Raw genomic sequence first — 24,622 nt, 5'->3', positions numbered from 1 at the left:
TGATTTGGGTTGTTCCTTGGATGGCCAGTAGTTTCATCTTCTTCTTGAGGCTCTGCCATTTTCTACCCGAGAATCCCAGGGCAAGACATATCTCATCGTTGCTTGGGAGCCAGGACCCTAGTGAACCAACCACGAGAGGGAGTACCACACCAAGGTGTTTGTACTTTTCAATTTTCCTTGCCTGTGCCTTCTCGAGTCCATCCGCGCTGCTGAGTGGAACCGTGACGTCGATGATGATGGGAGGGTTGGTGGAAGTGACCACCAGGTCTGGTCTGAGTCCGGAGTTGTCCACGGCGAGGTTGACGGAGACGGTGTGGCCAAGTTTCTCCGTTTCCTCCGCCATCAGTCCTAAGATAGAATTATGACGATTAATAGAAAGAGCGGAGTTTACCTGGCACCCACAAACAACATGGTCTGTGGTTTCCAGCTTCGTACAACCTAGTCGACAGGTTTTGACTGTCGACTTTGATCCTGGGCCACCTCGGACTGGCAGTATCCCTAGTCTAGCCTTGTGGAGAAAGTGCCATTCCTGGAAGGACAGTGGCGTTCGGCATGATAAGAGACCTGCGTTCTCCTTGGCCATGTCAAGAGCTAATCCGGTTGCCGTCTTTCCTTGTTGAGCTGACAGGAGTCTACTGGTCCACCTTTGCCTCATCGCGGTTCGGAGTCCTCTGACTGCCTTGATGGAGATTGTGGAGATGTCATCGGCGATAACTTTGCTGTACTCTTCGCCGGATACATCAATCCTTATCCTCTTCAAACAGCCCGAGGCCTTCCTTGCGCGGGTCCAAAGGTTCATCGATGCTCCTCCATGTCGGATTGCTCCAAGTCCCTTTTCCATGGAACCTGCCAAGTACTCGTTAATAGGAAGTGGAAAAGGGACCTCGTTCCTGCCGTATCCCAATTTGATGGTTTCTTCTAGTTGTGCCATTGCCACTTCACTGACGTTCTTGTCTTTGCTATCTAGGAGTTGCAGTGCTCTTGCCAGGGTCCAAATGTCAGCCTCGTCTGTGAGGGGGAGAACTCCAAGTCCTCCCACGCGGCGATCTGAGTAGAAAAAAGCAGTGTTAGCGGACATAGGGACACAGGCTACCTTGCGAAGAAAATCTCTGCAGGCGACGTCCAGGTCGTAGAGGGATCTTTTCTCGACTCTTCCCGATGCGAGGTGGTGGGAAAGTGATGGGAGTAGTACACTTCTGTACACTTCCAGCTTTTGCCAGGGAGCCAAACCGGAGTCGCCAATCTTTATCAAATTTCCGAGAAGTGACGTGGTGGGTCGGAAGGTTAGTCGTGAGCCTAGTGGAGTCCCTAGATAGTTTTCCTGTTCGTCCTCGGCTAGGGCCCTTATTTGGGAGTCTCCAAGTTTCAGTGGGTTATCTACAGAAGATTTGCCGTTAATGAGTGTGAGTGACGTGCATTTTTTAGGATTAAATCTCAAGCCGAGTGAGGTTGCCGTGTTCTCGGTGGCATTGAGAGTTCCCTGGATTTCGCTGACTGAAGATCCTGCGATGGCAATGTCGTCTGCGTAGGACGAAGTGGACACTCTTGACTGGTAGACTGCGAACCCGTTGTTGTTTGATTTTACTGTCCTGATGATCGGTTCTGCCGCCAGATTGAAGACGACGCTGCTTAATGGATCTCCTTGTCGCACTCCGGCTGTTGGATGGATTTGAACTGAGTCTTGTCCGACGGCAAAGTCCATGATGTTGTTTGAGTAGATATCGGTCAGAATGCGGCGAAGTTCGTCTGGTATCGGAAGGCTTTCGAACAGGCTGTTCAGTATCGGATGAGGTATTGATCCGAATGCGTTGGTGAGATCGAGCCAAGCAATCACCAGCTTCCTTTTTGACTGTTTCGCCTGCTCAATCACAGTGTGGAGTATGTGGGTGTGCTCTTGGATACCCCTAACTCCTGGAAGGAATCCCTTTTGTTCTGGAGAAATCCATCCTAGTCTCGTGGCGGTGGCCATTATCCTGGACGATATTATACCCGAAAATATCTTGTACATGGTTGGTAGTAAGGATATTGGCCTGAAGTTCCCATAATCAGAGGGATCTCCTTTCTTGAAGATAGGGACGGTTCGAGATGTTTTCCAGCAGGCTGGGATACCCAGAGACCACACCGCCTGGTAAATGGTTGCTAGGAGCTCGCCATTACCGTCAAGAGACCGGAGGTGGCGATATTCAAGGCCATCCCTTCCTGGAGCAGTGTTAGCAGCTTTACCGAGTTTAAGCTTGATTTCGCTAAGACTGGGGGGAGCTGAGAGTAGCCTGATGTCGTCATCGGTCGTCTGTTTCCAATCACAGTGGTCGAATTGAGCACGGGCTGACTCCACTTGCTCCTGAGAAGGACCTGGCTGACAGTAGGTTTTTTTCAAAAATGCAGTCGCTGTTTCTTTTGTTCCAGAATATCCAGTTGATTCTTCTTCGAGAATTTTCCTGACAGCCCTGCGGGGATACAAAGAAAATAGACGTTGAATTTTGCTCTTTTGGTCGTTTTGGGTTTGTTTGGATCTTCTGATTCTTTGTTGCTGGCGGTTTTGGCTTCGCTTTCGGTGGGCGTCTGGTGGCTTCTTTGGAGGGGGCGGTCGTTTCTGAGAAGAGGTCGAGTCTTCCGGTGTGGCAGAAAGTTTTAGCCACTCGGCACTGCACTTAGTGAGGGTGGAGTCGAGGCACTGTACCGTGTTGCAAGCCTCTATCCTAACGCCCCAAACACTCCTAAACGCCTCTAGTGGACACACCGCGTCTCCGGGAGCTACCAATCTACCAAGCTGGCTGGGAGATGAGGCTGGAGATTCGTAAGAGGAATCATTGTTGTTGGAAGATTTTGATGAAGACGGAGAATTGAAAGAGGAAATTGATGAGTCAAGGGATTCACTGTTTTCTGAGATTATGTTTGGAGTAGAAGGACTCGAGCGTTGAGTGGACAAGTCTTTGGAGGTGTTTGATGCAGAAGAAGAAGAAGAAGATGAAACTGGAGAAGCTGGAGAGGAAGAGGAGGGGACGGGTGAGGTCCCCTCTCCTTCTGTGTTGTTCGGAGTATTGCGTCTCGAAGCAACAGTTGGGGTGTGACAAGAGGTGGTTGACAGTTCAAGATTGATAATTCTGAAAAACTCTCTATTAGAAATGTTAGGAGGGAGGGGGAGGAGGGGAACAGTTGGAGAATACGGTTTTGGCGTCTCTGTTAGATGTGTTTTGTAATGCGTTTTAATGAAGTATCCATCTCCATTTGCCTCGCATTTCCTACATTGCCATCTGCGGACTGTAGTGAGGCCATGTACTCTAAACAGATGATGTTCAATGGACTGGAAAGCGACTGTTCCCTCGCCCGTTGTGCGCCACTTGCATAAGGGGCATCGGCATGGGCCACCTGGATACATGAGCGTGACTTCATTACCCATAATTGTGGTTCCTTCCACAGTGATGCTCTCATCAAGTGCACCACAACCTTTCTCATGCCTTCTAGCAATGACAACATCGCTGGTCTCGTGATCGCACGAGTTGCATGTGTACATGGGAGCAACTCTCGCGTCATGTTTAGCGAAAATGTGCCTGACCGAATCTTGGACTCGTGATCTTGATGAGTATTTTCCGATTTTGCAGAGAGAGCACTTAATCGTATCGGGCACAGGCCAAGGTAAGTAAATAGTTCCATCACAAGCTTTGAACTCGAAGAAGTCCACAACTGCCCCTGCCATTGCAGAAAGGGAGAACAAATCCAGACAGTCAGACGTCTGGATCGGCTCAAGGTTGGGATGAGGGTGACAGTCAACCCCCGCATTTGCTTTTAAAAAGTACGAATTTGGGACTGAATAAGAGTGAGTTTACTGCAAGTTTACTACTGACTTAATAGGAAAAAAGTTTACAGAAAAACTAATTACTCAGAGGAATCTCCAGGGGATTTGACTCCCAGCCAACGAGGAGCTATGGTTAATGTGTGGGCCTAACCGGGACGCGCGTGTGTGGGAATATGAAACACGAGAAGGGAATTGCTGGCCGGATTGGATACCGGAAGACCGACGTCAGTAGAAACGCCGCGTAGTTTACAGCAAAAACACCCTCTCGCCAGTTGCCGGGCTAAGCGATTATCCAACTGTCAAGAATTGAGAGCAGAGGAAATGTTAGAAGAAGTTGGAGGCCAAACTACACTTTGATCTTAGCCAAAAGGCCGAGAAGCGATAATGTTACAAGGATTACTGCCCAAAATAACCACTGAGGTTCAACACATTTCCGGTGGTGTACGAAGAATACTCATATCACTCAAAACATTCAAGAAATGCTATAAAATATTGAGTTGTTCATTTTTCCAGACGCGACCACTTGATGCTTATAAAGTTCATTTTCATTTGTTTTATTATGCTCATACTGTATTAAGGGAGATACAATTTACGCTGAAGGCGTTGCAAATTTTACTCTCGTTATCACACTAGGTCCTTTTTTTTCAGAATATGGCTTTGCCACGCCACCTGACGACAAAAGCTCTGAACGATAATTAATCATGATTAAATAACAATAACTAAAAGAATGCAATACGATCATAAAGTCATGACACATCCTCAAATTGACCAACCTCACTTTCACAATTTATTTTGCCATACAAGCAGATGATTTAAGGACACGAATACCTGGAATTATTATTAAGATTTATCTCTTTAGATTTTCAAGAATTTAAATTTGTTTTATCATCTCAACCACTCTGAACACGCTAGTTTCCTTCCGCTATTTCACATGGATTTAACGGAAACGGTCCTCAATGACTGTGTTTGATGCTGTCGAGACAGCTACACTCACAGCCTGTTTCACGCTCAGAAACCAGCGTCTTAACTCGTCATCGTGGGTTGAAAGGAGACAAGTTTCTGGTGGGAAACAAGTCAAGATATACTACAGAAATGATCCTGTGAAGTATGATCTTAAATGCAATGTTATTTTGCAGAACTCTAAATAAGGTTTGTACGATCAATGAGCTTTGGCGTAAATTACAGTGCATAGATCGATATTTCGGAATATTAAATTGAGATTTGCAATACTTGACGCACACAGTACATACATTGTCAGGTCTTGCATTTTGTTCATTTATTGAAACACCGAGAAGCTCTTTAATAGTTATAGAACAAGTGACGAGACCAATTTTGGACACAATAAAGAATCCGCGTGCTCATCAAATCAATTTATTACAGTAATGTATTATCGATTGAGAGCCCATTTATCAGCTGGGTGTTTGGCGTGCACCTATAATCCTGCTTCGGGGAGGCTTGGTAGAGTGGATGGCTTGAGTTTAGGAGCCCTGTTTCGTGATACCGCATGTTGATCAGGTGCCCGCACTAAGCTTGACATCAGCATGGATCTGCTAGAGGAATCTAGTAGGTGCAGGTTAGCTAAGGAGGAGCGTAGTGGGTCAGGAGGGAAACCTAGCAGCCAAAAGTTCCCGTGTTCGGCAGTAGTGGGATCGTGCCAGTGAGTGGGCGTCATGCAACAGCCTCAACAAAATAGCCAAACCTCTATCTTTTTTTTTGTCGTTAAAACTACCGAGATCAAACAAACATGCGTTCTACAATATATGGTATCATTAATCAAAGTCCCAGCAATACCCTTTTCAACTAATACCTAAAGAATACATTATATTCCATGTCTCATCTAACTTGGGGAGCAAAAATAAAATTACACCATGCCAACAGCATCCCGTATTCCCAAGCGGTCACCCATCCAAGTACTAACGGGACCCGACATAGCTTAACTTCCGGGAGCTGACGAGACCGGGTGAGTTCTATGTGGTATGGCCGTTGACATCAATTCAGTCGCCATTACCCGACCATATTCGCCTCTAAATCTAGTTCTAATGCTTGCTTACTTTCTGTTCGAAATACACACCAACCTTAGCCAAACAAACGAGGACATATAAGTACATTTGTCAATGGACAACCGAATATAAAATTTGATAATATTTCCAAACGCCACTATTTTTGGCTAACTGTCATTTTTAATTTTCTCGTTCCGGGGATGTCCGATCAATGAGCCAACAATCCAAGTGTCATAAGGCTAACGATTGCTTCCCTTACTTAGCTTGCGTTGCATAAGGATCTCAGAGTCAGAGAGATTAGATAGAGCTGCCCGAAGAAACCACCAACGTACAAGCCTCTCGGCTGTGCCGTGCGCTTCGCGCTTTACTTAGCTTGCGTTGCATAAGGATCTCAGAGCCAGAGAGATTAGATAGAGCTGCCCGAAGAAACCACCAACGTACAAGCCTCTCGGCTGTGCCGTGCGCTTCGCGCACGGCGTTTCAAATATCTTTCAGCAACAAAGAGGTTGGAGGACGTCTAGTAGCCTCTCGGCTGTGCCGTGCGCTTCGCGCACGGCGTTTCAAATATCTTTCAGCAACAAAGAGGTTGGAGGACGTCTAGTAGGCAATATCCAGTAAAAAATACGTTCCTTCCATTTTCAACTAATGCCAAAATAATACATTGTAGTCCATGTAGTATCACCCATCTTGGGAAGCACTTCAATTCAATTGGATTCACAAAAATAAAATAATTCCATGCCAACAGCATCCCGTATTCCCAAGCGGTCACCCATCCAAGTACTAACGGGACCCGACATAGCTTAACTTCCGGGAGCTGACGAGACCGGGTGAGTTCTATGTGGTATGGCCGTTGACATTAAACTAGACGCAATTACCCGACCATATTCGCCTCTAATCTATTACTTGTGCTTGAGATTTATCTTTTTGAAATACACACTAATCTTACCAAAACCACCGAAAAACTATCAGTTTGTCATTTTACAAATGTTGTCAGTATGTAGTAGTAGAATATCTTTGTTTCCGCATACAGACGTTTTTAATTTTTCATTTATTCAAAGTGCCCAATCAGAAGACCGGGCGTTAAAAAAATAAGTCATATAGACTCATCAATGCTCCTAACCACGGAAATCTTTAGTAAAAGGCGAAAGATTTATCCGGGTATTGATTAGAAACCAGAGTAAATAACAGTGGTATGCCTTGTATTTATATTCATTTCAAAATTTTGAAGTGCGCTTGTAAGGTTTTTTTTCGAAACATGCGTTTACATATCAAAATCCTTGTGCAATTCTTTATCAATGGGTACAGTTATTTTAAAGTAAATATCATGTATAAAGCTCGTTAACATGTTTTTGAACGAAACAGTTGTGCGCAGTGTTATTTTTGAAAAAAATGAACGATCTTTATGGTACAAGCCCAACACGTAGGTGGTGGGATCAGATGTTTACCCCGACATTCACCCTACAGCGGTTAACAATTTATTGAACTTCCCCTTTAAACATGGTGGAATCTTTTCACCTTGTCATTTGGAATCACCTTTTCAAATATTTTCCCCGTGTTCACAATGTTCCAACTGACTGATATTAATGGCCTTCAGCGAACGAATTAATCAGCCTTGTCTGACGTGCAATACCAACTAAATGGAAACAAAAATCACTTATACGATTTCACTTTCACCGTTTAATGTTATAAACACACTATGCAACACTCCAATTTTTCTAACTGACTGTAATTTTTTTTTTCTTGTACGCTGAAATGCTCCTGATGGAGCTATCAAAAATTGCCGACGACAAAGATTATTTCACTTCATCGTGGCGGGGTATTGGTTAAAGTTTTCAACTAGCAATAATCACACCTCGGGAGACCCTCATTGGTTATGATATTGCCACTGCGCAAAGCTAAATTATAATCAGAAAAGCAAGTCTACTTAAGCATTTGCTGAATTCGTTCTGCTTGGACGTGTTGGACCAACAATTTCGTTCAGAAATATTCATTTAGATTACCCTAGGCAAATTTTAATTTCCATCTCCCATTGGACTAATACCAACAGGGGACAGTTCATTACATACATGAAATAATTTTTGTCTTAATATCGGGTCAAATACTTGAAATTCTGTAAATGTGTATTTTTCTTCCATACATTTCAACAACTTCCTGCACACACAAAAAAAGGGAGGGGGAATTTCAGGTTTTCATTCCAAATTGTTTTTCACATTATGAACTATTGAAGTGAGCGAGCATTACTTTCCAACCAAACAAAATTTATAGTTAATCTGCGTGTTGACGTGAAAAATCAGTTTTCAGTGCCGTGACCAGGATTCGAACCTGGGTTACTACGGATTCATATCTAGTAGGTACCACAACGTAGGGTCCTAACCACTAGACGATCACGGCCAATCCATTGGCCATGATGATTTATATTAAAGTAGCTAAACATGAATTTCATTACTTTGTTGTTTCTTCCCAGAAAGAAAATCTGATGCTTCGCGTATTCCCAAGCGGTCAACCCTACCGTTTACTAACGGGACCAGATTTAGTTCAACTTCCGGCAGATGACAAGAATTTTTCTTACATTTATAGTGTGTTCAGGGAACGGCGCGAACGCAGTCCCCCACTACCAAAAATTGTACTCCCGAGTTAATCACATTTGGATTAATCGCAAGGGTCAGCCCATCCTTAGTGCAATGGAAAGGCCTCGCCCTGGAGGAACCACCTTGGTGATCATGGTTGCCTCTGAGCCAGGTAAGTATGATTGTGGATGCTTTTTCACTTTGTTTAATACTTTGTATACAGCAGAACAATATTGACAAAGAGTGTTCAAGTATTTGACTGACGTTTAGAGAATACCACCCACTTTCTTTCATCGACTTGAATTACGAACTCGAGCAAAATATAGTAAATAAAGCTCAGTATTTATTTCATGGTCTTGATCTTTGCAAATACTTTTCAAGAAACAAATTGCTTGTTTTTTTTCATTTGGTCGTCCAATTGGCAAATAAGAAAATAAGAAAATCGACTTTTCATATGAAAATACACGCATCTTCATATTTAAAAAAAAAACATCACATCGAAAGATGAACAGTACTAATTAGTTAACACAATCAAGTACGTATTTTTTTATGCTTTTCTTGATATTACGAAAAAAATACAATTAGAAAAAATTACAAACATGTCTACATGACAGTTTTGCAATTATACATGGTCTTTTATTATACGGTGCTAAGACAATTTCTGTTTTATTCAATATGTTCTCCCTCATAGAGGGTGAGCCGATCCCGGAGGTACTGCAATACCGGGTCAACCCGTGGCGGGAGCAGTGCAAGCACTGTATTCCCACCGTATGCCAAAAATCAGTTTAATATTCTGGGGTCCATTTGAACCCGTATCAGATATTAAGCTGATAAGAACAGATTTTATGCATTGTATTTTCCAAAGGACTGGGAATAAACATATATACAATGATTTATTTTAATTGAGTTTGAAGGGAAAAAGTTCGCGAGACGACGTGTCAACGCTACGTTAAAAAACCCTTAGTTTGAGGAAGAGGGAGGACTTGCGCCCTCTTCTGCTTCTTCTTCTTCGGGTTCGGGATCGCTTGCTTCGGTCTGGTATGCCAGATGTTTGGCTATGATTTGAGTTGTTCCTTGGATGGCCAGTAGTTTCATCTTCTTCTTGAGGCTCTGCCATTTTCTACCCGAGAATCCCAGGGCAAGACATATCTCATCGTTGCTTGGGAGCCAGGACCCTAGTGAACCAACCACGAGAGGGAGTACCACACCAAGATGTTTGTACTTTTCAATTTTCCTTGCCTGTGCCTTCTCGAGTCCATCCGCGCTGCTGAGGGGAACCGTGACGTCGATGATGATGGGAGGGTTGGTGGAAGTGACCACCAGGTCTGGTCTGAGTCCGGAGTTGTCCACGGCGAGGTTGACGGAGACGGTGTGGCCAAGTTTCTCCGTTTCTTCCGCCATCAGTCCTAAGATAGAATTATGACGATTAATAGAAAGAGCGGAGTTTACCTGGCACCCACAGACAACATGGTCTGTGGTTTCCAGCTTCGTACAACCTAGTCGACAGGTTTTGACTGTCGACTTTGATCCTGGGCCACCTCGGACTGGCAGTATCCCTAGTCTCGCCTTGTGGAGAAAGTGCCATTCCTGGAAGGACAGTGGCGTTCGGCATGATAAGAGACCTGCGTTCTCCTTGGCCATGTCAAGAGCTAATCCGGTTGCCGTCTTTCCTTGTTGAGCTGACAGGAGTCTGCTTGTCCACCTTTGCCTCATCGCGGTCCGGAGTCCTCTGACTGCCTTGATGGAGATTGTGGAGATGTCATCGGCGATAACTTTGCTGTACTCTTCGCCGGATACATCAATCCTTATCCTCTTCAAACAGCCCGAGGCCTTCCTTGCGCGGGTCCAAAGGTTCATCGATGCTCCTCCATGTCTGATTGCTCCAAGTCCCTTTTCCATGGAACCTGCCAAGTACTCGTTAATAGGAAGTGGAAAGGGGACCTCGTTCCTGCCGTATCCCAATTTGATGGTTTCTTCTAGTTGTGCCATTGCCACTTCACTGACGTTCTTGTCTTTGCTATCTAGGAGTTGCAGTGCTCTTGCCAGGGTCCAAATGTCAGCCTCGTCTGTGAGGGGGAGAACTCCAAGTCCTCCCACGCGGCGATCTGAGTAGAAAAAAGCAGTGTTAGCGGACATAGGGACACAGGCTACCTTGCGAAGGAAATCTCTGCAGGCGACGTCCAGGTCGTAGAGGGATCTTTTCTCGACTCTTCCCGATGCAAGGTGGTGGGAAAGTGATGGGAGTAGTACACTTCTGTACACTTCCAGCTTTTGCCAGGGAGCCAAACCGGAGTCGCCAATCTTTATCAAATTTCCGAGAAGTGACGTGGTGGGTCGGAAGGTTAGTCGTGAGCCTAGTGGAGTCCCTAGATAGTTTTCCTGTTCGTCCTCGGCTAAGGCCCTTATTTGGGAGTCTCCGAGTTTCAGTGGGTTATCTACAGAAGATTTGCCATTAATGAGTGTGAGTGACGTGCACTTGTTAGGATTAAATTTCAAGCCGAGTGAGGTTGCCGTGTTCTCGGTGGCATTGAGAGTTCCCTGGATTTCGCTGACTGAAGATCCTGCGATGGCAATGTCGTCTGCATAGGACGAAGTGGACACTCTTGACTGGTAGACTGCGAACCCGTTGTTGTTTGATTTTACTGTCCTGATGATCGGTTCTGCCGCCAGATTGAAGACGACGCTGCTTAATGGATCTCCTTGTCGGACTCCGGCTGTTGGATGGATTTGAACTGAGTCTTGTCCGACGGCAAAGTCCATGATGTTGTTTGAGTAGATATCGGTCAGAATGCGGCGAAGTTCGTCTGGTATCGGGAGGCTTTCGAACAGGCTGTTCAGTATCGGATGAGGTATTGATCCGAATGCGTTGGTGAGATCGAGCCAAGCAATCACCAGCTTCCTTTTTGACTGTTTCGCCTGCTCGATCACCGTGTGGAGTATGTGTGTGTGCTCTTGGATACCCCTGACTCCTGGAAGGAATCCCTTTTGTTCTGGAGAAATCCATCCTAGTCTCGTGGCGGTGGCCATTATCCTGGACGATATTATACCCGAAAATATCTTGTACATGGTTGGTAGTAAGGATATTGGCCTGAAGTTTCCATAATCAGAGGGATCTCCTTTCTTGAAGATAGGGACGGTTCGAGATGTTTTCCAGCAGGCTGGGATACCCAGAGACCACACCGCCCGGTAAATGGTTGCTAGGAGCTCGCCATTACCGTCAAGAGACCGGAGGTGGCGATATTCAAGGCCATCCCTTCCTGGAGCAGTGTTAGCAGCTTTACCGAGTTTAAGCTTGATTTCGCTAAGACTGGGGGGAGCTGAGAGTAGCCTGATGTCGTCATCGGTCGTCTGCTTCCAATCGCAGTGGTCGAATTGAGCACGGGCTGACTCCACTTGCTCCTGAGAAGGAGCTGGCTGACAGTAGGTTTCTTTCAAAAATGCAGTCGCTGTTTCTTTTGTTCCAGAATATCCAGTTGATTCTTCTTCGAGAATTTTCCTGACAGCCCTGCGGGGATACAAAGAAAATAGACGTTGAATTTTGCTCTTTTGGTCGTTTTGGGTTTGTTTGGATCTTCTGATTCTTTGTTGCTGGCGGTTTTGGCTTCGCTTTCGGTGGGCGTCTGGTGGCTTCTTTGGAGGGGGCGGTCGTTTCTGAGAAGAGGTCGAGTCTTCCGGTGTGGCAGAAAGTTTTAGCCACTCAGCACTGCACTTAGTGAGGGTAGAGTCGAGGCACTGTACCGTGTTGCAAGCCTCTATCCTAGCGCCCCAAACCCTCCTAAACGCCTCTAGTGGACACACCGCGTCTCCGGGAGCTACCAATCTACCAAGCTGGCTGGGAGATGAGGCTGGAGATTCATAAGAGGAATCATTGTTGTTGGAAGATTTTGATGAAGACGGAGAATTGAAAGAGGAAATTGATGAGTCAAGAGATTCACTGTTTTCTGAGATTATGTTTGGAGTAGAAGGACTCGAGCGTTGAGTGGACAAGTCTTTGGAGGTGTTTGATGCAGAAGAAAAAGAAGAAGATGAAACTGGAGAAGCTGGAGAGGAAGAGGAGGGGACGGGTGAGGTCCCCTCTCCTTCTGTGTTGTTCGGAGTATTGCGTCTCGAAGCAACAGTGGGGGTGTGACAAGAGGTGGTTGACAGTTCAAGATTGATAATTCTGAAAAACTCTCTGTTGGAAATGTTAGGAGGGAGGGGGAGGAGGGGAACAGTTGGAGAATACGGTTTTGGCGTCTCTGTTAGATGTGTTTTGTAATGCGTTTTAATGAAGTATCCATCTCCATTTGCCTCGCATTTCCTACATTGCCATCTGCGGACTGTAGTGAGACCATGTACTCTAAACAGATGATGTTCAATGGACTGGAAAGCGACTGTTCCCTCACCCTTTGTGTGCCACTTGCATAAGGGGCATCGGCATGGGCCACCTGGATACATGAGCGTGACTTCATTACCCATAATTGTGGTTCCTTCCACAGTGATGCTCTCATCAAGTGCACCACAACCTTTCTCATGCCTTCTAGCAATGACAACATCGCTGGTCTCGTGATCGCACGAATTGCATGTGTACATGGGAGCAACTCTCGCGTCATGTTTAGCGAACATGTGCCTGACCGAATCTTGGACTCGTGATCTTGACGAGTATTTTCCGATTTTGCAGAGAGAGCACTTAATCGTATCGGGCACAGGCCAAGGTAAGTAAATAGTTCCATCACAAGCTTGGAACTCGAAGAAGTCCACAGCTGCCCCTGCCATTCCAGAAAGGGAGAACAAATCCAGACGGTCAGACGTCTGGACCGGCTCAAGGTTGGGTTGAGGGTGAGAGTCAACCCCCGCATTTGCTTTTTAAAAAGTACGAATTTGGGACTGAATTAAAGTGAGTTTACTGCAAGTTTACTACTGACTTCATAGGGAAAAGTTTACAGACAGACTAAAAACTCAGAGGAATCTCCAGGGGATTTGACTCCCAGACAACGAGGAGCTATGGTTAATGTGTGGGCCTAACCGGGACGCGCGTGTGTGGGAATATGAAACACGAGAAGGGAATTGCTGGCCGGATTGGATACCGGAAGACCGACGTCAGTAGAAGCGCCGCGTAGTTTACAGCAAAAACACCCTCTCGCCAGTTGCCGGGCTAAGCGATTATCCAACTGTCAAGAATTGAGAGCAGAGGAAATGTTAGAAGAAGTTGGAGGCCAAAGGAAAGCCCGTATCAGATATTAAGCTGATAAGAACAGATACTACACTTTGATCTTAGCCAAAAGGCCGAGAAGCGATAATGTTACAAGGATTACTGCCCAAAATAACCACTGAGGTTCAACACATTTCCGGTGGTGTACGAAGAATACTCATATCACTCAAAACATTCAAGAAATGCTATAAAATATTGAGTTGTTCATTTTTCCAGACGCGACCACTTGATGCTTATAAAGTTCATTTTCATTTGTTTTATTATGCTCATACTGTATTAAGGGAGATACAATTTACGCTGAAGGCGTTGCAAATTTTACTCTCGTTATCACACTAGGTCCTTTTTTTTCAGAATATGGCTTTGCCACGCCACCTGACGACAAAAGCTCTGAACGATAATTAATCATGATTAAATAACAATAACTAAAAGAATGCAATACGATCATAAAGTCATGACACATCCTCAAATTGACCAACCTCACTTTCACAATTTATTTTGCCATACAAGCAGATGATTTAAGGACACGAATACCTGGAATTATTATTAAGATTTATCTCTTTAGATTTTCAAGAATTTAAATTTGTTTTATCATCTCAACCACTCTGAACACGCTAGTTTCCTTCCGCTATTTCACATGGATTTAACGGAAACGGTCCTCAATGACTGTGTTTGATGCTGTCGAGACAGCTACACTCACAGCCTGTTTCACGCTCAGAAACCAGCGTCTTAACTCGTCATCGTGGGTTGAAAGGAGACAAGTTTCTGGTGGGAAACAAGTCAAGATATACTACAGAAATGATCCTGTGAAGTATGATCTTAAATGCAATGTTATTTTGCAGAACTCTAAATAAGGTTTGTACGATCAATGAGCTTTGGCGTAAATTACAGTGCATAGATCGATATTTCGGAATATTAAATTGAGATTTGCAATACTTGACGCACACAGTACATACATTGTCAGGTCTTGCATTTTGTTCATTTATTGAAACACCGAGAAGCTCTTTAATAGTTATAGAACAAGTGACGAGACCAATTTTGGACACAATAAAGAATCCGCGTGCTCATCAAATCAATTTATTACAGTAATGTATTATCGATTGAGAGCCCATTTATCAGCTGGGTGTTTGGCGTGCACCTATAATCCTGCTTCGGGGAGGCTTGGTAGAGTGGATGGCTTGAGTTTAGGAGCCCTGTTTCGTGATACCGCATGTTGATCAGGTGCCCGCACTAAGCTTGACATCAGCATGGATCTGCTAGAGGAATCTAGTAGGTGCAGGTTAGCTAAGGAGGAGCGTAGTGGGTCAGGAGGGAAACCTAGCAGCCAAAAGTTCCCGTGTTCGGCAGTAGTGGGATCGTGCCAGTGAGTGGGCGTCATGCAACAGCCTCAACAAAATAGCCAAACCTCTATCTTTTTTTTTGTCGTTAAAACTACCGAGATCAAACAAACATGCGTTCTACAATATATGGTATCATTAATCAAAGTCCCAGCAATACCCTTTTCAACTAATACCTAAAGAATACATTATATTCCATGTCTCATCTAACTTGGGGAGCAAAAATAAAATTACACCATGCCAACAGCATCCCGTATTCCCAAGCGGTCACCCATCCAAGTACTAACGGGACCCGACATAGCTTAACTTCCGGGAGCTGACGAGACCGGGTGAGTTCTATGTGGTATGGCCGTTGACATCAATTCAGTCGCCATTACCCGACCATATTCGCCTCTAAATCTAGTTCTAATGCTTGCTTACTTTCTGTTCGAAATACACACCAACCTTAGCCAAACAAACGAGGACATATAAGTACATTTGTCAATGGACAACCGAATATAAAATTTGATAATATTTCCAAACGCCACTATTTTTGGCTAACTGTCATTTTTAATTTTCTCGTTCCGGGGATGTCCGATCAATGAGCCAACAATCCAAGTGTCATAAGGCTAACGATTGCTTCCCTTACTTAGCTTGCGTTGCATAAGGATCTCAGAGTCAGAGAGATTAGATAGAGCTGCCCGAAGAAACCACCAACGTACAAGCCTCTCGGCTGTGCCGTGCGCTTCGCGCTTTACTTAGCTTGCGTTGCATAAGGATCTCAGAGCCAGAGAGATTAGATAGAGCTGCCCGAAGAAACCACCAACGTACAAGCCTCTCGGCTGTGCCGTGCGCTTCGCGCACGGCGTTTCAAATATCTTTCAGCAACAAAGAGGTTGGAGGACGTCTAGTAGCCTCTCGGCTGTGCCGTGCGCTTCGCGCACGGCGTTTCAAATATCTTTCAGCAACAAAGAGGTTGGAGGACGTCTAGTAGGCAATATCCAGTAAAAAATACGTTCCTTCCATTTTCAACTAATGCCAAAATAATACATTGTAGTCCATGTAGTATCACCCATCTTGGGAAGCACTTCAATTCAATTGGATTCACAAAAATAAAATAATTCCATGCCAACAGCATTCCGTATTCCCAAGCGGTCACCCATCCAAGTACTAACGGGACCCGACATAGCTTAACTTCCGGGAGCTGACGAGACCGGGTGAGTTCTATGTGGTATGGCCGTTGACATTAAACTAGACGCAATTACCCGACCATATTCGCCTCTAATCTATTACTTGTGCTTGAGATTTATCTTTTTGAAATACACACTAATCTTACCAAAACCACCGAAAAACTATCAGTTTGTCATTTTACAAATGTTGTCAGTATGTAGTAGTAGAATATCTTTGTTTCCGCATACAGACGTTTTTAATTTTTCATTTATTCAAAGTGCCCAATCAGAAGACCGGGCGTTAAAAAAATAAGTCATATAGACTCATCAATGCTCCTAACCACGGAAATCTTTAGTAAAAGGCGAAAGATTTATCCGGGTATTGATTAGAAACCAGAGTAAATAACAGTGGTATGCCTTGTATTTATATTCATTTCAAAATTTTGAAGTGCGCTTGTAAGGTTTTTTTTCGAAACATGCGTTTACATATCAAAATCCTTGTGCAATTCTTTATCAATGGGTACAGTTATTTTAAAGTAAATATCATGTATAAAGCTCGTTAACATGTTTTTGAACGAAACAGTTGTGCGCAGTGTTATTTTTGAAAAAAATGAACGATCTTTATGGTACAAGCCCAACACGTAGGTGGTGGGATCAGATGTTTACCCCGACATTCACCCTACAGCGGTTAACAATTTATTGAACTTCCCCTTTAAACATGGTGGAATCTTTTCACCTTGTCATTTGGAATCACCTTTTCAAATATTTTCCCCGTGTTCACAATGTTCCAACTGACTGATATTAATGGCCTTCAGCGAACGAATTAATCAGCCTTGTCTGACGTGCAATACCAACTAAATGGAAACAAAAATCACTTATACGATTTCACTTTCACCGTTTAATGTTATAAACACACTATGCAACACTCCAATTTTTCTAACTGACTGTAATTTTTTTTTTCTTGTACGCTGAAATGCTCCTGATGGAGCTATCAAAAATTGCCGACGACAAAGATTATTTCACTTCATCGTGGCGGGGTATTGGTTAAAGTTTTCAACTAGCAATAATCACACCTCGGGAGACCCTCATTGGTTATGATATTGCCACTGCGCAAAGCTAAATTATAATCAGAAAAGCAAGTCTACTTAAGCATTTGCTGAATTCGTTCTGCTTGGACGTGTTGGACCAACAATTTCGTTCAGAAATATTCATTTAGATTACCCTAGGCAAATTTTAATTTCCATCTCCCATTGGACTAATACCAACAGGGGACAGTTCATTACATACATGAAATAATTTTTGTCTTAATATCGGGTCAAATACTTGAAATTCTGTAAATGTGTATTTTTCTTCCATACATTTCAACAACTTCCTGCACACACAAAAAAAGGGAGGGGGAATTTCAGGTTTTCATTCCAAATTGTTTTTCACATTATGAACTATTGAAGTGAGCGAGCATTACTTTCCAACCAAACAAAATTTATAGTTAATCTGCGTGTTGACGTGAAAAATCAGTTTTCAGTGCCGTGACCAGGATTCGAACCTGGGTTACTACGGATTCATATCTAGTAGGTACCACAACGTAGGGTCCTAACCACTAGACGATCACGGCCAATCCATTGGCCATGATGATTTATATTAAAGTAGCTAAACATGAATTTCATTACTTTGTTGTTTCTTCCCAGAAAGAAAATCTGATGCTTCGCGTATTCCCAAGCGGTCAACCCTACCGTTTACTAACGGGACCAGATTTAGTTCAACTTCCGGCAGATGACAAGAATTTTTCTTACATTTATAGTGTGTTCAGGGAACGGCGCGAACGCAGTCCCCCACTACCAAAAATTGTACTCCCGAGTTAATCACATTTGGATTAATCGCAAGGGTCAGCCCATCCTTAGTGCAATGGAAAGGCCTCGCCCTGGAGGAACCACCTTGGTGATCATGGTTGCCTCTGAGCCAGGTAAGTATGATTGTGGATGCTTTTTCACTTTGTTTAATACTTTGTATACAGCAGAACAATATTGACAAAGAGTGTTCAAGTATTTGACTGACGTTTAGAGAATACCACCCACTTTCTTTCATCGACTTGAATTACGAACTCGAGCAAAATATAGTAAATAAAGCTCAGTATTTATTTCATGGTCTTGATCTTTGCAAATACTTTTCAAGAAACAAATTGCTTGTTTTTTTTCATTTGGTCGTCCAATTGGCAAATAAGAAAATAAGAAAATCGACTTTTCATATGAAAATACACGCATCTTCATATTTAAAAAAAAAACATCACATCGAAAGATGAACAGTACTAATTAGTTAACACAATCAAGTACGTATTTTTTTATGCTTTTCTTGATATTACGAAAAAAATACAATTAGAAAAAATTACAAACATGTCTACATGACAGTTTTGCAATTATACATGGTCTTTTATTATACGGTGCTAAGACAATTTCTGTTTTATTCAATATGTTCTCCCTCATAGAGGGTGAGCCGATCCCGGAGGTACTGCAATACCGGGTCAACCCGTGGCGGGAGCAGTGCAAGCACTGTATTCCCACCGTATGCCAAAAATCAGTTTAATATTCTGGGGTCCATTTGAACCCGTATCAGATATTAAGCTGATAAGAACAGATACTACACTTTGATCTTAGCCAAAAGGCCGAGAAGCGATAATGTTACAAGGATTACTGCCCAAAATAACCACTGAGGTTCAACACATTTCCGGTGGTGTACGAAGAATACTCATATCACTCAAAACATTCAAGAAATGCTATAAAATATTGAGTTGTTCATTTTTCCAGACGCGACCACTTGATGCTTATAAAGTTCATTTTCATTTGTTTTATTATGCTCATACTGTATTAAGGGAGATACAATTTACGCTGAAGGCGTTGCAAATTTTACTCTCGTTATCACACTAGGTCCTTTTTTTTCAGAATATGGCTTTGCCACGCCACCTGACGACAAAAGCTCTGAACGATAATTAATCATGATTAAATAACAATAACTAAAAGAATGCAATACGATCATAAAGTCATGACACATCCTCAAATTGACCAACCTCACTTTCACAATTTATTTTGCCATACAAGCAGATGATTTAAGGACACGAATACCTGGAATTATTATTAAGATTTATCTCTTTAGATTTTCAAGAATTTAAATTTGTTTTATCATCTCAACCACTCTGAACACGCTAGTTTCCTTCCGCTATTTCACATGGATTTAACGGAAACGGTCCTCAATGACTGTGTTTGATGCTGTCGAGACAGCTACACTCACAGCCTGTTTCACGCTCAGAAACCAGCGTCTTAACTCGTCATCGTGGGTTGAAAGGAGACAAGTTTCTGGTGGGAAACAAGTCAAGATATACTACAGAAATGATCCTGTGAAGTATGATCTTAAATGCAATGTTATTTTGCAGAACTCTAAATAAGGTTTGTACGATCAATGAGCTTTGGCGTAAATTACAGTGCATAGATCGATATTTCGGAATATTAAATTGAGATTTGCAATACTTGACGCACACAGTACATACATTGTCAGGTCTTGCATTTTGTTCATTTATTGAAACACCGAGAAGCTCTTTAATAGTTATAGAACAAGTGACGAGACCAATTTTGGACACAATAAAGAATCCGCGTGCTCATCAAATCAATTTATTACAGTAATGTATTATCGATTGAGAGCCCATTTATCAGCTGGGTGTTTGGCGTGCACCTATAATCCTGCTTCGGGGAGGCTTGGTAGAGTGGATGGCTTGAGTTTAGGAGCCCTGTTTCGTGATACCGCATGTTGATCAGGTGCCCGCACTAAGCTTGACATCAGCATGGATCTGCTAGAGGAATCTAGTAGGTGCAGGTTAGCTAAGGAGGAGCGTAGTGGGTCAGGAGGGAAACCTAGCAGCCAAAAGTTCCCGTGTTCGGCAGTAGTGGGATCGTGCCAGTGAGTGGGCGTCATGCAACAGCCTCAACAAAATAGCCAAACCTCTATCTTTTTTTTTGTCGTTAAAACTACCGAGATCAAACAAACATGCGTTCTACAATATATGGTATCATTAATCAAAGTCCCAGCAATACCCTTTTCAACTAATACCTAAAGAATACATTATATTCCATGTCTCATCTAACTTGGGGAGCAAAAATAAAATTACACCATGCCAACAGCATCCCGTATTCCCAAGCGGTCACCCATCCAAGTACTAACGGGACCCGACATAGCTTAACTTCCGGGAGCTGACGAGACCGGGTGAGTTCTATGTGGTATGGCCGTTGACATCAATTCAGTCGCCATTACCCGACCATATTCGCCTCTAAATCTAGTTCTAATGCTTGCTTACTTTCTGTTCGAAATACACACCAACCTTAGCCAAACAAACGAGGACATATAAGTACATTTGTCAATGGACAACCGAATATAAAATTTGATAATATTTCCAAACGCCACTATTTTTGGCTAACTGTCATTTTTAATTTTCTCGTTCCGGGGATGTCCGATCAATGAGCCAACAATCCAAGTGTCATAAGGCTAACGATTGCTTCCCTTACTTAGCTTGCGTTGCATAAGGATCTCAGAGTCAGAGAGATTAGATAGAGCTGCCCGAAGAAACCACCAACGTACAAGCCTCTCGGCTGTGCCGTGCGCTTCGCGCTTTACTTAGCTTGCGTTGCATAAGGATCTCAGAGCCAGAGAGATTAGATAGAGCTGCCCGAAGAAACCACCAACGTACAAGCCTCTCGGCTGTGCCGTGCGCTTCGCGCACGGCGTTTCAAATATCTTTCAGCAACAAAGAGGTTGGAGGACGTCTAGTAGCCTCTCGGCTGTGCCGTGCGCTTCGCGCACGGCGTTTCAAATATCTTTCAGCAACAAAGAGGTTGGAGGACGTCTAGTAGGCAATATCCAGTAAAAAATACGTTCCTTCCATTTTCAACTAATGCCAAAATAATACATTGTAGTCCATGTAGTATCACCCATCTTGGGAAGCACTTCAATTCAATTGGATTCACAAAAATAAAATAATTCCATGCCAACAGCATCCCGTATTCCCAAGCGGTCACCCATCCAAGTACTAACGGGACCCGACATAGCTTAACTTCCGGGAGCTGACGAGACCGGGTGAGTTCTATGTGGTATGGCCGTTGACATTAAACTAGACGCAATTACCCGACCATATTCGCCTCTAATCTATTACTTGTGCTTGAGATTTATCTTTTTGAAATACACACTAATCTTACCAAAACCACCGAAAAACTATCAGTTTGTCATTTTACAAATGTTGTCAGTATGTAGTAGTAGAATATCTTTGTTTCCGCATACAGACGTTTTTAATTTTTCATTTATTCAAAGTGCCCAATCAGAAGACCGGGCGTTAAAAAAATAAGTCATATAGACTCATCAATGCTCCTAACCACGGAAATCTTTAGTAAAAGGCGAAAGATTTATCCGGGTATTGATTAGAAACCAGAGTAAATAACAGTGGTATGCCTTGTATTTATATTCATTTCAAAATTTTGAAGTGCGCTTGTAAGGTTTTTTTTCGAAACATGCGTTTACATATCAAAATCCTTGTGCAATTCTTTATCAATGGGTACAGTTATTTTAAAGTAAATATCATGTATAAAGCTCGTTAACATGTTTTTGAACGAAACAGTTGTGCGCAGTGTTATTTTTGAAAAAAATGAACGATCTTTATGGTACAAGCCCAACACGTAGGTGGTGGGATCAGATGTTTACCCCGACATTCACCCTACAGCGGTTAACAATTTATTGAACTTCCCCTTTAAACATGGTGGAATCTTTTCACCTTGTCATTTGGAATCACCTTTTCAAATATTTTCCCCGTGTTCACAATGTTCCAACTGACTGATATTAATGGCCTTCAGCGAACGAATTAATCAGCCTTGTCTGACGTGCAATACCAACTAAATGGAAACAAAAATCACTTATACGATTTCACTTTCACCGTTTAATGTTATAAACACACTATGCAACACTCCAATTTTTCTAACTGACTGTAATTTTTTTTTTCTTGTACGCTGAAATGCTCCTGATGGAGCTATCAAAAATTGCCGACGACAAAGATTATTTCACTTCATCGTGGCGGGGTATTGGTTAAAGTTTTCAACTAGCAATAATCACACCTCGGGAGACCCTCATTGGTTATGATATTGCCACTGCGCAAAGCTAAATTATAATCAGAAAAGCAAGTCTACTTAAGCATTTGCTGAATTCGTTCTGCTTGGACGTGTTGGACCAACAATTTCGTTCAGAAATATTCATTTAGATTACCCTAGGCAAATTTTAATTTCCATCTCCCATTGGACTAATACCAACAGGGGACAGTTCATTACATACATGAAATAATTTTTGTCTTAATATCGGGTCAAATACTTGAAATTCTGTAAATGTGTATTTTTCTTCCATACATTTCAACAACTTCCTGCACACACAAAAAAAGGGAGGGGGAATTTCAGGTTTTCATTCCAAATTGTTTTTCACATTATGAACTATTGAAGTGAGCGAGCATTACTTTCCAACCAAACAAAATTTATAGTTAATCTGCGTGTTGACGTGAAAAATCAGTTTTCAGTGCCGTGACCAGGATTCGAACCTGGGTTACTACGGATTCATATCTAGTAGGTACCACAACGTAGGGTCCTAACCACTAGACGATCACGGCCAATCCATTGGCCATGATGATTTATATTAAAGTAGCTAAACATGAATTTCATTACTTTGTTGTTTCTTCCCAGAAAGAAAATCTGATGCTTCGCGTATTCCCAAGCGGTCAACCCTACCGTTTACTAACGGGACCAGATTTAGTTCAACTTCCGGCAGATGACAAGAATTTTTCTTACATTTATAGTGTGTTCAGGGAACGGCGCGAACGCAGTCCCCCACTACCAAAAATTGTACTCCCGAGTTAATCACATTTGGATTAATCGCAAGGGTCAGCCCATCCTTAGTGCAATGGAAAGGCCTCGCCCTGGAGGAACCACCTTGGTGATCATGGTTGCCTCTGAGCCAGGTAAGTATGATTGTGGATGCTTTTTCACTTTGTTTAATACTTTGTATACAGCAGAACAATATTGACAAAGAGTGTTCAAGTATTTGACTGACGTTTAGAGAATACCACCCACTTTCTTTCATCGACTTGAATTACGAACTCGAGCAAAATATAGTAAATAAAGCTCAGTATTTATTTCATGGTCTTGATCTTTGCAAATACTTTTCAAGAAACAAATTGCTTGTTTTTTTTCATTTGGTCGTCCAATTGGCAAATAAGAAAATAAGAAAATCGACTTTTCATATGAAAATACACGCATCTTCATATTTTAAAAAAAAACATCACATCGAAAGATGAACAGTACTAATTAGTTAACACAATCAAGTACGTATTTTTTTATGCTTTTCTTGATATTACGAAAAAAATACAATTAGAAAAAATTACAAACATGTCTACATGACAGTTTTGCAATTATACATGGTCTTTTATTATACGGTGCTAAGACAATTTCTGTTTTATTCAATATGTTCTCCCTCATAGAGGGTGAGCCGATCCCGGAGGTACTGCAATACCGGGTCAACCCGTGGCGGGAGCAGTGCAAGCACTGTATTCCCACCGTATGCCAAAAATCAGTTTAATATTCTGGGGTCCATTTGAACCCGTATCAGATATTAAGCTGATAAGAACAGATACTACACTTTGATCTTAGCCAAAAGGCCGAGAAGCGATAATGTTACAAGGATTACTGCCCAAAATAACCACTGAGGTTCAACACATTTCCGGTGGTGTACGAAGAATACTCATATCACTCAAAACATTCAAGAAATGCTATAAAATATTGAGTTGTTCATTTTTCCAGACGCGACCACTTGATGCTTATAAAGTTCATTTTCATTTGTTTTATTATGCTCATACTGTATTAAGGGAGATACAATTTACGCTGAAGGCGTTGCAAATTTTACTCTCGTTATCACACTAGGTCCTTTTTTTTCAGAATATGGCTTTGCCACGCCACCTGACGACAAAAGCTCTGAACGATAATTAATCATGATTAAATAACAATAACTAAAAGAATGCAATACGATCATAAAGTCATGACACATCCTCAAATTGACCAACCTCACTTTCACAATTTATTTTGCCATACAAGCAGATGATTTAAGGACACGAATACCTGGAATTATTATTAAGATTTATCTCTTTAGATTTTCAAGAATTTAAATTTGTTTTATCATCTCAACCACTCTGAACACGCTAGTTTCCTTCCGCTATTTCACATGGATTTAACGGAAACGGTCCTCAATGACTGTGTTTGATGCTGTCGAGACAGCTACACTCACAGCCTGTTTCACGCTCAGAAACCAGCGTCTTAACTCGTCATCGTGGGTTGAAAGGAGACAAGTTTCTGGTGGGAAACAAGTCAAGATATACTACAGAAATGATCCTGTGAAGTATGATCTTAAATGCAATGTTATTTTGCAGAACTCTAAATAAGGTTTGTACGATCAATGAGCTTTGGCGTAAATTACAGTGCATAGATCGATATTTCGGAATATTAAATTGAGATTTGCAATACTTGACGC

The 24,622-nt window shown here is 42.5% G+C and overlaps 25 non-coding genes and 1 pseudogene across 25 annotated transcripts; all 26 read right to left on the bottom strand.

The window, feature by feature from the left end:
• Positions 1-4,689: 4,689 nt before the first annotated feature.
• LOC124319161 lies at positions 4,690-4,911 on the bottom strand. Its single transcript, XR_006912859.1, has one exon. It is a non-coding gene; the product is annotated as a small nucleolar RNA U3 (small nucleolar RNA).
• A 754-nt stretch (positions 4,912-5,665) lies between these two features.
• Positions 5,666-5,784, bottom strand: LOC124319179. Its single transcript, XR_006912878.1, has one exon. It is a non-coding gene; the product is annotated as a 5S ribosomal RNA (ribosomal RNA).
• Positions 5,785-6,532: 748 nt separating this feature from the next.
• LOC124319168 lies at positions 6,533-6,651 on the bottom strand. The gene has a single exon (XR_006912867.1). It is a non-coding gene; the product is annotated as a 5S ribosomal RNA (ribosomal RNA).
• A 203-nt stretch (positions 6,652-6,854) lies between these two features.
• LOC124319175 lies at positions 6,855-6,977 on the bottom strand. Its single transcript, XR_006912873.1, has one exon. It is a non-coding gene; the product is annotated as a U5 spliceosomal RNA (small nuclear RNA).
• Positions 6,978-7,551: 574 nt separating this feature from the next.
• Positions 7,552-7,693, bottom strand: LOC124319167. Its single transcript, XR_006912866.1, has one exon. It is a non-coding gene; the product is annotated as a U4 spliceosomal RNA (small nuclear RNA).
• Positions 7,694-8,097: 404 nt separating this feature from the next.
• Trnah-gug lies at positions 8,098-8,187 on the bottom strand. The gene is given in 2 exon segments: positions 8,098-8,132; positions 8,151-8,187. It is a non-coding gene; the product is annotated as a tRNA-His (tRNA).
• A 192-nt stretch (positions 8,188-8,379) lies between these two features.
• On the bottom strand, positions 8,380-8,543 carry LOC124319145. The gene has a single exon (XR_006912841.1). It is a non-coding gene; the product is annotated as a U1 spliceosomal RNA (small nuclear RNA).
• A 509-nt stretch (positions 8,544-9,052) lies between these two features.
• Positions 9,053-9,238, bottom strand: LOC124319154. Its single transcript, XR_006912851.1, has one exon. It is a non-coding gene; the product is annotated as a U2 spliceosomal RNA (small nuclear RNA).
• A 4,280-nt stretch (positions 9,239-13,518) lies between these two features.
• LOC124319156 lies at positions 13,519-13,640 on the bottom strand (annotated as a pseudogene).
• A 510-nt stretch (positions 13,641-14,150) lies between these two features.
• LOC124319160 lies at positions 14,151-14,372 on the bottom strand. Its single transcript, XR_006912858.1, has one exon. It is a non-coding gene; the product is annotated as a small nucleolar RNA U3 (small nucleolar RNA).
• A 754-nt stretch (positions 14,373-15,126) lies between these two features.
• Positions 15,127-15,245, bottom strand: LOC124319157. The gene has a single exon (XR_006912854.1). It is a non-coding gene; the product is annotated as a 5S ribosomal RNA (ribosomal RNA).
• A 748-nt stretch (positions 15,246-15,993) lies between these two features.
• LOC124319142 lies at positions 15,994-16,112 on the bottom strand. The gene has a single exon (XR_006912837.1). It is a non-coding gene; the product is annotated as a 5S ribosomal RNA (ribosomal RNA).
• A 203-nt stretch (positions 16,113-16,315) lies between these two features.
• LOC124319174 lies at positions 16,316-16,438 on the bottom strand. The gene has a single exon (XR_006912872.1). It is a non-coding gene; the product is annotated as a U5 spliceosomal RNA (small nuclear RNA).
• A 574-nt stretch (positions 16,439-17,012) lies between these two features.
• LOC124319166 lies at positions 17,013-17,154 on the bottom strand. Its single transcript, XR_006912865.1, has one exon. It is a non-coding gene; the product is annotated as a U4 spliceosomal RNA (small nuclear RNA).
• A 404-nt stretch (positions 17,155-17,558) lies between these two features.
• Trnah-gug lies at positions 17,559-17,648 on the bottom strand. Its single transcript is given in 2 exon segments — positions 17,559-17,593; positions 17,612-17,648. It is a non-coding gene; the product is annotated as a tRNA-His (tRNA).
• A 192-nt stretch (positions 17,649-17,840) lies between these two features.
• Positions 17,841-18,004, bottom strand: LOC124319144. Its single transcript, XR_006912839.1, has one exon. It is a non-coding gene; the product is annotated as a U1 spliceosomal RNA (small nuclear RNA).
• Positions 18,005-18,513: 509 nt separating this feature from the next.
• LOC124319151 lies at positions 18,514-18,704 on the bottom strand. Its single transcript, XR_006912848.1, has one exon. It is a non-coding gene; the product is annotated as a U2 spliceosomal RNA (small nuclear RNA).
• Positions 18,705-19,214: 510 nt separating this feature from the next.
• LOC124319159 lies at positions 19,215-19,436 on the bottom strand. The gene has a single exon (XR_006912856.1). It is a non-coding gene; the product is annotated as a small nucleolar RNA U3 (small nucleolar RNA).
• A 754-nt stretch (positions 19,437-20,190) lies between these two features.
• Positions 20,191-20,309, bottom strand: LOC124319146. Its single transcript, XR_006912842.1, has one exon. It is a non-coding gene; the product is annotated as a 5S ribosomal RNA (ribosomal RNA).
• A 748-nt stretch (positions 20,310-21,057) lies between these two features.
• On the bottom strand, positions 21,058-21,176 carry LOC124319134. The gene has a single exon (XR_006912830.1). It is a non-coding gene; the product is annotated as a 5S ribosomal RNA (ribosomal RNA).
• Positions 21,177-21,379: 203 nt separating this feature from the next.
• LOC124319173 lies at positions 21,380-21,502 on the bottom strand. The gene has a single exon (XR_006912871.1). It is a non-coding gene; the product is annotated as a U5 spliceosomal RNA (small nuclear RNA).
• Positions 21,503-22,076: 574 nt separating this feature from the next.
• LOC124319165 lies at positions 22,077-22,218 on the bottom strand. Its single transcript, XR_006912864.1, has one exon. It is a non-coding gene; the product is annotated as a U4 spliceosomal RNA (small nuclear RNA).
• Positions 22,219-22,622: 404 nt separating this feature from the next.
• On the bottom strand, positions 22,623-22,712 carry Trnah-gug. The gene is given in 2 exon segments: positions 22,623-22,657; positions 22,676-22,712. It is a non-coding gene; the product is annotated as a tRNA-His (tRNA).
• Positions 22,713-22,904: 192 nt separating this feature from the next.
• On the bottom strand, positions 22,905-23,068 carry LOC124319143. The gene has a single exon (XR_006912838.1). It is a non-coding gene; the product is annotated as a U1 spliceosomal RNA (small nuclear RNA).
• A 509-nt stretch (positions 23,069-23,577) lies between these two features.
• On the bottom strand, positions 23,578-23,768 carry LOC124319150. The gene has a single exon (XR_006912847.1). It is a non-coding gene; the product is annotated as a U2 spliceosomal RNA (small nuclear RNA).
• A 510-nt stretch (positions 23,769-24,278) lies between these two features.
• LOC124319158 lies at positions 24,279-24,500 on the bottom strand. The gene has a single exon (XR_006912855.1). It is a non-coding gene; the product is annotated as a small nucleolar RNA U3 (small nucleolar RNA).
• Positions 24,501-24,622: the final 122 nt, after the last annotated feature.

The sequence above is a fragment of the Daphnia pulicaria genome, unplaced genomic scaffold (assembly GCF_021234035.1).
Source record: "Daphnia pulicaria isolate SC F1-1A unplaced genomic scaffold, SC_F0-13Bv2 h1tg000132l, whole genome shotgun sequence".
NCBI lineage: Eukaryota > Metazoa > Arthropoda > Branchiopoda > Diplostraca > Daphniidae > Daphnia > Daphnia pulicaria.
Note: the sequence above shows the minus strand (reverse complement) of the source record. Positions and strands in the feature narration are given on the sequence as shown.